This window comes from Ornithorhynchus anatinus, chromosome 3, assembly GCF_004115215.2.
Source record: "Ornithorhynchus anatinus isolate Pmale09 chromosome 3, mOrnAna1.pri.v4, whole genome shotgun sequence".
NCBI lineage: Eukaryota > Metazoa > Chordata > Mammalia > Monotremata > Ornithorhynchidae > Ornithorhynchus > Ornithorhynchus anatinus.
Genome location: NC_041730.1, coordinates 51,741,512 through 51,753,309, shown reverse-complemented (window position 1 = coordinate 51,753,309; position 11,798 = coordinate 51,741,512). Strand labels below are relative to the sequence as shown.

Below are 11,798 nucleotides of genomic sequence, written 5' to 3'. Positions count from 1 at the left end.
CTATTGGTGGGTTGGGATTTTGGGGAAGACTTTTGTTGTGAGCAACAACATATGGATGTTGAACAACATAAGGCATTCACTTTTCTACTCTATAAAGCAACCTGATTTATTATCACTGCAGGGTCCCTCTCCATTCTTTCCTGGACTTTGGGGATGGAGTAGACCCCTCTTGCCCCAGCCCTGAAATCCTGGGTGGATGGGTTGTTCTGTTGGTCTGTGTCTTCCACAACCAGCCCAAACAACCTGGGGGAGCCTTCAAGAATGGAGCAGAGGTTGGGGTTCTGGGGCTTGCTGCGGTGGCTGTGTAGACCGCTTTGTGGGGGACCGGGGGAAAGGGTGGAAGGAGGTAATGTATGGCTTGTGACCTGAAGCCTCTGGCCACTGCCTCCATCAGTAATCAAGTAGCAGAGGCTCAGAGGTTGCCCCCAGATAGGTCTTCTGAGCCAGGGGCAGTGGCAGATGTTTCTGGGCCAGCAAATCTCATGACTGGGCATTCCCTAGAGTTCAAACACCTGTCACAGGAAAGTCTCTACTCATCCTCAAGGTCAGGGAATTCATTCAATCGTATTTACTGAGCGCTTACTGTTTGCAGACCACTGTACTAAGTGCTTGGGAGAGTACGATACAATAAACAGGCCCATCCCCTGCCCAAAACGAGCTTACGGTCTAGAGAGGGGGGAATGTGACAGGGACACGCTGGGATTGTCCTTGTAGATTGCAACTACCACACTACAACTTTAGATTTTGAATGAAAAGCAGCATGGTCTAGTGCATAAGAGAACAGGCCTGGGAGTCAGAAGGACCTGGGCTCTAATCCTGACTCCTAATACAGTGCCTGACACACAGCAAGTGCTTAAAGAATACTATAAAAAAAACCCCTCAAATGGCATTAGAACCACCTTGGGGTCAGCTAGCCAGTTCTGCTCTCTAAGGGCTGGTTGCTGAGGCTCAGAGGAATACCAAATACCTGCTCTCCAAGTGAAGTAGAGAAGCAGCGTGGCGCAGTGGAAAGAGCACGGGCTTTGGAGTCAGGGCTCATGAGTTCGAATCCCAGCTCTGCCACTTGTCAGCTGTGTGACTGTGGGCAAGTCACTTAACTTCTCTGTGCCTCAGTTCCCTCATCTGTAAAATGGGGATGAAGACTGTGAGCCCCACGTGGGACAACCTGATTCCCCTGTGTTTACCCCAGTGCTTAGAACAGTGCTCTGCACATAGTAAGCGCTTAACAAATACCAACATTATTATTATTAAGTGTGTGAGTCCCAAACATACACAATTCAGAGGCACCACTGGCTAGCAGATAACTGATAAAAGGAAGCACTAAGACTTAATTCTGTGTTTTCAGTAAACTGTAAGTCAAATTGTCAGAAATTTTTCCAGAATTTATGGAGCACCTGTGTGCAGAGCACTGTACTAGGCACTTGGGAGAGTACAATAGAATTAATAGACACGATCTTTTCCTTCAAACCTAGTAGAAGAGTCACTAAAATTACAGGTAGGAGGAAATAATAGAATATAGATAGGTACGTAAATGCTATGAGTTCCGTGTTGACAAAGTGCTGAAATTTGGGGGATATAAGATGGGTTATTCAGAAATCAATTGGTTAGGGCCTAAGCACTGAAGTAGTTACAAAATAGGGTTGGACACAGCCAGTATCCCACATGGGCTTCAGTCTTAATCCTCATTTTAAAGATGAGGTAACTGAGGCAGAGAATAGTAATAAAGGTATTTGTTAAGCACTTACTATCTGCCAAGCACAGTTCTAAACTTTAGGGTAGAAACAAGTTAATCAGGTTGGACACAGTCCCTTGCCCATATGGGGCTCAGTCAATCCCCATTTTACAGTTGAGGTAACTGAGGCACCCAAGTGAATTGACTTGCCCAAGGTCATACTGCAGTCATGGTGGAGCCAGAATTAGAATGCAGGTCCTTCTGACTTCCAGGCTTGTGCTCTATCCATTAAGCCACCCTGCTTCTCCAAAGTGACTTGCCAAAGGTCACACAGCAAAGTGTTGGCATTAGAACCCAGGTCCTTGACTCCCAAGCCCGTACTTTCCACTGGGTTATTTATGCTGCTTCTCTAAAAATCAGTGTTTCCATAAAGGAAATTAGGATAGAGTAGAGCCTGTTGGATTTGGCCAAAAGCAGCCTATTGGCAACCTGAGTGGTCTCAGTGGACTCTACAGGGTGGAAACCAGATTCTAGGACTTCGAAGCAGCAGGTTGGAGATGTTTGAATAGGAGTGAGAGAAAAATAGAGAAATAGCTAGGCTGGACAGTGAGGTCAAGATTGTTAAATAAACAATCAGTCTGCCGCCCACCTCCTCACCGTCCCTCGGTCTCGCCTATCCCACCGTCGACCCCTGGACCACGTCCTCCCGCAGTCCCGGAACGCCCTCCCTCCTCACCTCCGCCAAACTAATTCTCTTCCCCTCTTCAAAACCCTACTTAAAACTCACCTCCTCCAAGAAGCCTTCCCAGACTGAGCTCCCCTTCTCCCTCTACTCCCTCTACCACCCCCCCTTCACCTCTCCGCAGCTTAACCCTCTTTTCTCCCCATTTCCCTCTGCTCCTCCCCCTCTCCCTTGCCATCCCCTCAGCACTGTACTCGTCTGCTCAACTGTATATATTTTCATTACCCTATTTATTTTGTTAATTTTGTTAATGAAATGTACATCGCCTTGATTCAATTTAGTTGCCATTGTTTTTATGAGATATTCTTCCCCTTGACTCTATTTATTGCCATTGTTCTTGTCTGTCCATCTCCCCCGATTAGACTGTAAGCCCGTCAAACGGCAGGGACTGTCTCTGTTGCCGACTTGTTCATCCCAAGCGCTTAGTACAGTGCTCTGCACATAGTAAGCGCTCAATAAATACTATTGAATGAATGAAAATGGGAAACATGGGCATATTTGAAGGCAGAGGGGAGTCATAATTTGGTCTAACAAGGTGAAACTCTGCCTACCTCATCTAGCTCCATGCCAACCCCTTTCTCATTCTCCCTTTAGCCTAGAACACCCTCCCTCTCCATATAAACCAGACTACCACTCTCCCTACTTTAAGCGCCCTATTAAGGACATATCTCTTGTACTTCCTTGTGCACTTAGGACATTCTTATTTAAAATGCTCTATCTGTAATTTTATTTATATTATCTGTAATTTTATTTTATTTATGTCTGCTTAGTTGTATTGATCTCTCCCTCTTCCCCCCGCAGACTGTTAGCAGGGATTGCTGTATTTTACTTTCCCAAGTGCTCTGCACAGTAATCACTCAGTAAATACAATTAATCAACCTTTGAGCAGTCAATATTCACTCTACACCATGTATTACATACCATCATTTCCACTTCATTATGAGTCTATGGATATTTTCTCCAGAAGATCCTGTCTTCTGCCATAATCTGTAACCTAACAGTTCTTCAGTTATCATTATGGTCTCTATCCAACTAGCTGCTGGACTGCCTCTTCCACGTTTCCCTGGAGCTCTTAGCATTGGTGTCTTCTCCAGAGAATATGTGCCCAGAATATGCTAAGTCTAGTCATTTGGCCTTCCAAACACCACTTCAGCTTAACTTGCTCCAACATCCACTTGTTTGTTTGGACAGTCAACAGCATTTGCATCAATAAATCACAAATCATTATTTATTTACATTATAAAGGCATAGAAACCAAGTATCCCATATTGTACAGAAATTATTTCAAGTTGTGCTCCTTATCAAGTTTAGGTCCAGTACTCCTTTTTCAAGTAGGCACTTTAGAAAGCCTAACATATTCCTCTGGTACAAACGTGTCGACTCACGTAGATACTGTCATCCATACTCTTGGAGTCCACTGCAGCCATACCTGGCAGAACAATCAATCCAATTTTATTTTTGAGTACTTGAGGGACTACAATTTAACAGAGTTGGAAGACACATTTCCTGCCCACAAAGGGCATACAACCTAGAAGGGGAAGATCACACACTAAAGTGAGCCTGTTGCTGCTCCTAGTTGCATGTGTTCTCAAATCTTGGCTGGAGCATGTTCAGTTTCATTTCTGTTGTTTAGGACTTTTAGTTTAGCAAGAAAGAAAAGGTATGATTTTCCAATCTTCCACTTTTAACATAGAATGCATTGTTAACTTGATGTTCCAGGATCCAACTACCAACAAATTCAACAATCTAACCAAACTCCGAATTTTGAGATACCTTTTCTTTAAATCTAAGGCATAAGACCACCTGAGAATTTTAATGCTTTATTGCCAAAATAGTCAAGAAAACCTAATCAAATATTAATAGGTGAGTTAAATAACTGGTTAGACACTTCTTAGCAGCAACTGGATTTATCCCTCTTGCTCTCTCTTGTGAAGCCAAAGTTAGATGGTTCCAGAAGGGGGTGGTCTGGTGTTGAAGGCAGCTGGAAGGTTGAAGAATATTATAGAGGTCACTATATTTGGCAAGGTCATCAGTGGTGACCTCAGAGTAGGCAGTTTTTCTCCCTGTTCCAGAACTCAAAATTTACTTTAAGGACCTAAAAAGAGAAATGCTTGTTAGTCTGGAACTAAAATCAAACTTTAATCTATTTAAAAGTGACCATCAATCAATCAAGAGCACTTACAATGAGTAGGAAGATACGATCCCTGGCTATGAGGAGCTTAGTCTAGAAGGGGTGATATTAAAATAAATTATAGATGTGTAAGTTAATTGCTAAAGGGCTGAGAATGGGGTGAAAATTAAGGATTTAAAGGTACAGGTCCAAGATTACAGGCAAACGTAGAAGAGAAAGGGAGTAAGGGGGAATGAGGGCTTAGTCAAGGAAGGCCTCTTGGAGATCACATTACAGTAAGGCTCTAAAGGTGGTTGTCTGTAGTATATGAAGGGAGAGGGAGTTCCAGGCCAGAGAGAGGACGTGGGCAAGGGGCTGGTGCTGAGGTAGACAAGATCAAGGTACACTGGGTAGGTAGGGGTTAAGAGGCACATGTGCAGGCTGGCTTGTAGCAGGAAATCGGTGAGGTAAAGGGAGGAGGGGGCTCCTCAATTATTTAAAGACAGTGGTAAGAGATTTCTGATTCAGGCAGAGTGAGGTAAGGGTTGGGGATCAAGAAGAGATTTGGAGGAAACGAAGTGGAGACAGAGAGGGCAATCAAGAAGTTTGGAAAGGAATGCTAGGAGGGAGATGGGGCAATAATCAGGGGGAGCCATGGAGCCAAAACAGTTTCTTTTGGGATAGAGACATGGGCATGTTTGAAAGCAATGAGGAAAATGTCACTGGAAAGCATAAAGTTGAAGATGGTCAGGGAAGGGAGGAAGGAGTGCCCTAGCACTTTAGGGATGGGGTCGTAGGCACAGGTAGAAGGGACTGATTTTAAGAGACAGCAGACTTACTCTTGAGATTTTACTGGGAAAGATGGTAAAGTAGAAGGGGCAGGAGGAGAGACTACAGCAGCAGGGGAGATTTTAGGGAGATCATGCCTGATGATTTCAAATTTTTCAATGAAGTACATGGCCAGGTCATTAGGAGCAAGAGATGGGCTAGGGGGAGGAGGAGACAAGGTATTTGAGGAGGGAGTTGAATATCTGAAACTACGAGTTCAGGCAATGGGAGCCCGAGGACCTGGGTTCTAATCCCACTTTGCCATTTGACTGCTGTGTTACCCTGGACAAGTTACTTCACTTCTCTGTGTCTGTTTCCTCACCCGAAAATGGATAATACCTGTTCTCCCTCATATTTAGATGGTGAGCCCATCTGGGAAAGGGACCGTGGCCAGCCTGATTATCTTGTATATACACAAGGTAGGCACTCAGATATCACAGTTGAAAGCAATACCAGTGGATAGCACCAGTGAAAAAAATCCAGAAAAGAAATGGAATGAGAGGCATGCAAACAACTGTATATACTGGGCTCTTACTGTGTGCCTAGTGCTCACTAAATGCTTGGGGGAGTACAACATAATAGAGTTGCCTACAGAGGGAGATAAAGACCTTAATTTAAGTAAATAAATTACAAATATGTACACAAGTGTTGTGGTGCTGAGCATGGGGTGAATAAAGGGTGCAAATCCATGTGCAAGGGTGATGATGAAGGGAGTGGGAGAAGAGATGAATGAAGGCTTTGTCAGGGAAGGCCTCTCAGAGATGTGTTTTTAATAAGGCTTTGAAAGAGGGGTTAGGGATCATGTTGGATATGAGGAAGGGTGTTCTAAACCAAAGGCCGGACGTGGTGAATAAGTAGACGAGACCAAGTTACAGTGAATAGGTTGGCCTTAGTATACTTGTCTAAATCACCCCAAATAAATAAGTGATGGAATTTATTAAACACTGTGCTAAAAAGTGGGTTAGGCACAAGAGAAGCAGTGTAGGTCAGTGGAAAGAGCATGAGTGGGAACTAGGGGACCTGACCAATCTATTAATCCTGACTCTGCCATCTGCCTGCTAGGTAACTTTGGATAACTCTGGGTACCTTATTTGTGTCTTTTCAGTTTCCTCATCTGCAATTTGGGAATTAAATACCTGTTCTCCCTCCTACTTTTGAGCCCCGGGTGAGACAGGGCCTGTATCTGACCTGATCATTTTGTATCTTCCTCAGTGTATCATATACTGCTTAACAAATGCCACAATATAAGCCAACTCCCCTGCCTACCACAAAGCCACACTGCCAGGATTTCTACTTCTACTCAATATACAAGCCATCAAAAGCTATGTCAACATACTGCAAGTTCTATTGTTTTCAAAAAGTTAATCCCTAATAGTAAAAATAATAAAATCAGATATTTAAATGAATAAAAATGACACGTGATCAGTCCAATCCCAAATCACTTACAGTAAAATAATAGCAGCTTTCTGTCTTCTATTTTTCGCTTAGGTACACTTGTAGGTCTTCAACACTGACTTTTACAAACAAAAACAAAAATTTTCATTTTTAGAGTTTATAGAAAGTTCTTACTCTTCCAGATGATAGTCCTAACAGGAAAAATATCAGTAATTTTGACCAGTTTTAAAATACCATGTCCTCATCCACATAGAATAATCACAGCAAGTCATGATGTGAACAGCAGTGAAAATATTTTAATCATTGGACACTTGGAAAAGCTTTCATTTTAAAATCAATGTTCTAAAAGTCATAAAGCTAAATATGGGTAAAACACCAACAACATTCTCTCTTTTGAGGGTATACATTAAGTGCTCACTGAGTGACAGGCACAGTAGTAAGTGCTGGGGCAGATACAGGCAAATCAGTTTGGTCACAGTCCATGTTCCATGTAGGAGCCATAGTCTCCATCCTCATTTTACAGATGAGGTTAAGTGACTTACCCAAGGTCACAGAGCAGACACGTGGCAGAGCTGGGCCCCAGACCCCTGCTCTTTCTATTAGGCCACATTGCTTCTCATTATGTTACGATTATGTAAAATTACATAACATTCGCTTATTATATAAATCAGAAGCCCAATTTACAGATTATAAGAGCCAATCGATTAACTTCCCATTTCCCCCCTCAAAATTTAATGCATTACGATCTCTTTAAGATATTTTACTACATGCTTCTCTATGCCACCTCACCTGCACATTTATGGAGGCACCTCCAGAGTGCGTCTTCTTTTTGTTAGTTTCTGCAAGGACAATTATAAAATATTAAGTTTGCCAAACCACAGCGTTCTTGAAAAAACCTGAAGTGATCGGATTTGTCATTAAATCAGGATTACATATCCTCATTCAGACATAAAATAATCAGTCGCTCATAATGTGAACAGCAGTGAAGGTGGTTTAATCATCGGATATGCACAAAACGTTACAAAATAAAGTAATCGACCTCGGCTCAACTAAACCCAAGCACACTAACTTCCGTTTATTGATCTTCAGTTTATTTATGACCTAATTTAGGGGGCCGCGGCTTCAATCACGATTCCCACCAGATCTTTATTCTGGCCCATGAACCCGAATGGGTTTTCGGCTTTTCTCTGTTTCGAGAATCCCGGCCAAGCGGATAGAGCACGTGCCTGGGATTCGGGAGGTCCCGGGTTCTAATCCCGACTCCACCGCATATCTGCTGTGTGACCTTGCTCAAGTCAATTCAGTTCTCTGGGCCTCAGTTACCTCACCCGTAAAATGGCGATCGAGACCGTGCGCCCCACGTGGGACTGGGGCTGTGTCCAACTCGATTTGCTTATATCGACCCCAGCGCTTAGTACAGTGCCTGGCGCATAGAAAGCGTTTAACAAATACCATTGTTAATTAATTAATCCCAGCGCCCCTCTCCCTGGCGGCTCACTTTGTTGGTAACGTTTACCACAAGGACAAGCACGTGGCTCCAACTGCTGGGGTAAATGCAAAAAAAAAAAAAGTATATTATATCGGGGCACCCAAATCACGACATGTTAACACGAGGAAAGCAAGTTCGAGATGAGTCAAAGAGGCAAAAAACTGCATAAAACAGCCCTGGGGCGGGGGTCGCCGTTCCAGATTAGCACACCCTTGTTGGGCAGGGATTGTCTCTGTTGCCGAATTGTACGCTCCAAGCGCTTAGTACAGTGCTCTGCACACAGTAAGGGCTCAATAAATAAGAATGAATGAACTGCACACCGCGGCCCCGGTTTCAAGTATCCGAGGGCCCTGTACGATTTACGAAACTTCCTCGTAAATCTGTATTATTACAGCCCCAAATAGAGGCAAGGAAGCTACCGCAGCTCACAAGATGAAAACAGGCGAGTCAAATGAAGCAGCGTGGCTCAGTGGAAAGAGCACGGGCTTTGCAGTCAGGGGTCCTGAGTTCGACTCCCAGCTCTGCCACTTGTCAGCTGTGTGACTGTGGGCAAGTCACTTCACTGGGCCTCAGTTCCCTCATCTGTAAAATGGGGATGAAGACCGTGAGCCCCACGTGGGACCACCTGACTCCCCTGTGTCTACCCCAGCGCTTAGAACAGTGCTCGGCCCATAGGAAGCGCTTAACAAATACCAACATTATTATTATTAAATGAGAACATTAATAACGATAATGATGGTATTTGTAAAGCGCTTCCTATGTGCCAAGCACTGTTCTAAGCGCTGGGAAAGATACAAGGTGATGAGGTGGTGATTATTCTACAGATGAGGGAACGGAGGCCCAGAGAAGTGAAGTGACTGGCCCCAAGTCACACAGCAGACACGTGGCGGGGCCGGGATTAGAACCCACGACCCGGGCTCTTTCCACCGAGCCACGATATTAAAATTGATCGCCTTGCTTTTACCCCTCAGTACAGCGTCTGACAGAGTTGGCGCCGAGCAAAAGCCGCATTTATTAAGGAGATCTCCATGGATCCCTGCTTAGGCTGGAAACCCAGTTTTTTTTTTCCCCCCCTCCCCGTCTCGTTCTCCCTGCCCGAGGGCTGCGTTCCTAGATACTAACCGCTTCCACCGGCGTCATCCAGTTTTTCATTTTTCAGAACTTTTCATTCTGAATTTTTCCTAATTCAGGCTAACCCGCCGCGGTGGAGGCAGGCCACGGGGGCGCGGGGAGGCAGGCCGGCCGGCCTCCCCTCCGAAGCGCAGGGAAAGGAGCTTCTCTTCCGGAAAGGCCGGGCGGGAGTCGGCCAGGCCTCCCCCTCGTCAGCCTGGGGGCTCCGGTGGCTCCGGTGGCCCCGGGGCCGGCAGAGCAGCGGCTCCCGCCATAGCGCGGAAGGCGGCGAGCGGGAGAGAGGGAGGGAGGCCGGCGCGAGGCTGAGGAAAAGAGGCGCGCGCTCGACGGCCACCGCCCAGTAACAGCCTCTCCTATTGGCTAACGGGGCGCCGCGGCCGATTGGCTAAAATGGGGGTCCTCGAGGCGGGTCGGGCCAATCCGGGGTGAGGGCGCGAGCCGTCCCCGGCACGGGGTCCCGCCCCTCAGGCGTTTGTGCGCGCTGGGCCCGAGGGCTTCCTCGCTTCGACCTCATTCATTCATTCATTCATTCATTCATTCATTCATTCATTCATTCATTCATTCATAATAATAATAATAATAATGTTGGTATTTGTTAAGCGCTTACTATGTGCCGAGCACTGTTCTAAGCGCTGGGGTAGACATAGGGGAATCAGGTTGTCCCACGTGGGGCTCACAGTCTTAATCCCCATTTTACAGATGAGGGAACCGAGGCACAGAGAAGTTAAGTGACTTGCCCAGAGTCACACATTCATTCATTCATTCACTCACTCACTCATTCATTCATTCACTCACTCACTCTCACACACGTATTGATTGAGCACTTACTATGTGCAGAGCACTGTACTAAGTGCTTGGAAGGGACACATCGGTAACAGAGACAGTCCCTGCCCTTCGACGGGCAGCGTGGCTCAGTGGAAAGAGCCTGGGCTTCGGAGTCAGAGGTCATGGGTTCGACTCCCAGCTCTGCCACTTAATAATGTTGGCATTTGTTAAGCGCTTACTAGGTGCAGAGCACTGTTCTAAGCACTGGGGGAGATACAGGGTAATCAGGTTGTCCCACGTGAGGGTCACAGTCTTAATTCCCATTTCACAGGTGAGGGAACTGAGGCCCAGGGAAGTTAAGTGACTTGCCCACAGTCACACAGCTAAGTGGCAGAGCGGGGATTCAAACCCATGACCTTTGACCCCCAAGCCTGGGTTCTTTCCACTGAGCCACGCTGCCACTTGTCAGCTGTGTGACTGTGGGCAAGTCCCTTCACTTCTCTGGGCCTCAGTTACCTCATCTGGAAAATGCGGATTAACTGTGAGCCTCACATGGGACGACCTGATGACCCTGTATCTACCCCAGCGCTTAGAACAGTGCTCTGCACATAGTAAGCGCTTAACAAATACCAACATTAATATTATTCAATAGTATTTATTGAGCACTTACTATGTGCAAAGCACTGTACTAAGCACTTGGAATGTACAAATCAGTAACAGATACAGTCCCTGCCCTTTGACGGGCTTACAGTCTAATCGGGGGAGACGGACAGACAAGAACAGTGGCAATAAATAGAATCGAGGGGATGAACATCTCATTAAAACAATGGCAAATAAATAAAATCAAGATGATGTACATCTCATTAACAAAATAAATAGGGTAAGGAAGATATATACAGTTGAGCGGACAAGTACAGTGCTGATGGGATGGGAGGGGGAGGAGCAGAGGGAAAGGGGAGAGAAGAGGGTTTAGCTGTGGAGAGGTGAAGGGGGGGGTAGAGGGAGCAGAGGGAAAAGGGGAGCTCAGTCTGGGAAGGCCTCGTGGAGGAGGTGAGCTTTAAGTAGGGTTTTGAAGAGGGGAAAGAGAATTAGTTCGGCGGAGGTGAGGAGGGAGGGCGTACCAGGACGGTGGGAGGATGTGGCCCAGGGGTCACTCACTCACTCGCATTTATTGAGCGCTTACTGTGTGTATAGCACTGTACCCAGTGCTTGGAATGTACAAGTCTCTTTGAGAAGCAGCGTGGCTCCGTGGAAAGAGCCCGGGCTGGGGAGTCAGAGATCATGGGTTCAAATCCCAGCTCTGCTGCTTGTCAGCTTGGTGACTTGGGGCAAGTCACGTCACTTCTCTGGGACTCAGTTACCTCATCTGGAAAAGGGGCATTAAGACTGTGAGCCCCACGAGGGACAACCTGATTATCTTGTACTTACCCCAGAGCTTAGAACAGTGCTTGGCACATAGTAAGCGCTTAACAAATGCCATTATTATTACCACCCGCCCGAGATGGCCTGTAGCCCCGCGAATCTGAATGAGAGAACTGGGCCTTAGCTCTCAGGTTCTGCCTTCCTAATAATAGTATGTGTTAAGCACTGTTCTAAATCCCGAGGAAGAGAAGCAGCGTGGCTTAATGGAAAGAGCCCGGGCTTGGGAGCCAGAGATGGTGGGTTC

The 11,798-nt window shown here is 46.0% G+C and overlaps 1 long non-coding RNA gene across 1 annotated transcript; it reads right to left on the bottom strand.

The window, feature by feature from the left end:
* Window positions 1-3,622: 3,622 nt before the first annotated feature.
* Window positions 3,623-9,645, bottom strand: LOC103165290. Its single transcript, XR_003758052.2, has 4 exons — window positions 9,359-9,645; window positions 7,537-7,586; window positions 6,799-6,866; window positions 3,623-4,509 (listed from the first exon to the last, which is right to left on the bottom strand). It is a non-coding gene; the product is annotated as an uncharacterized LOC103165290 (long non-coding RNA).
* Window positions 9,646-11,798: the final 2,153 nt, after the last annotated feature.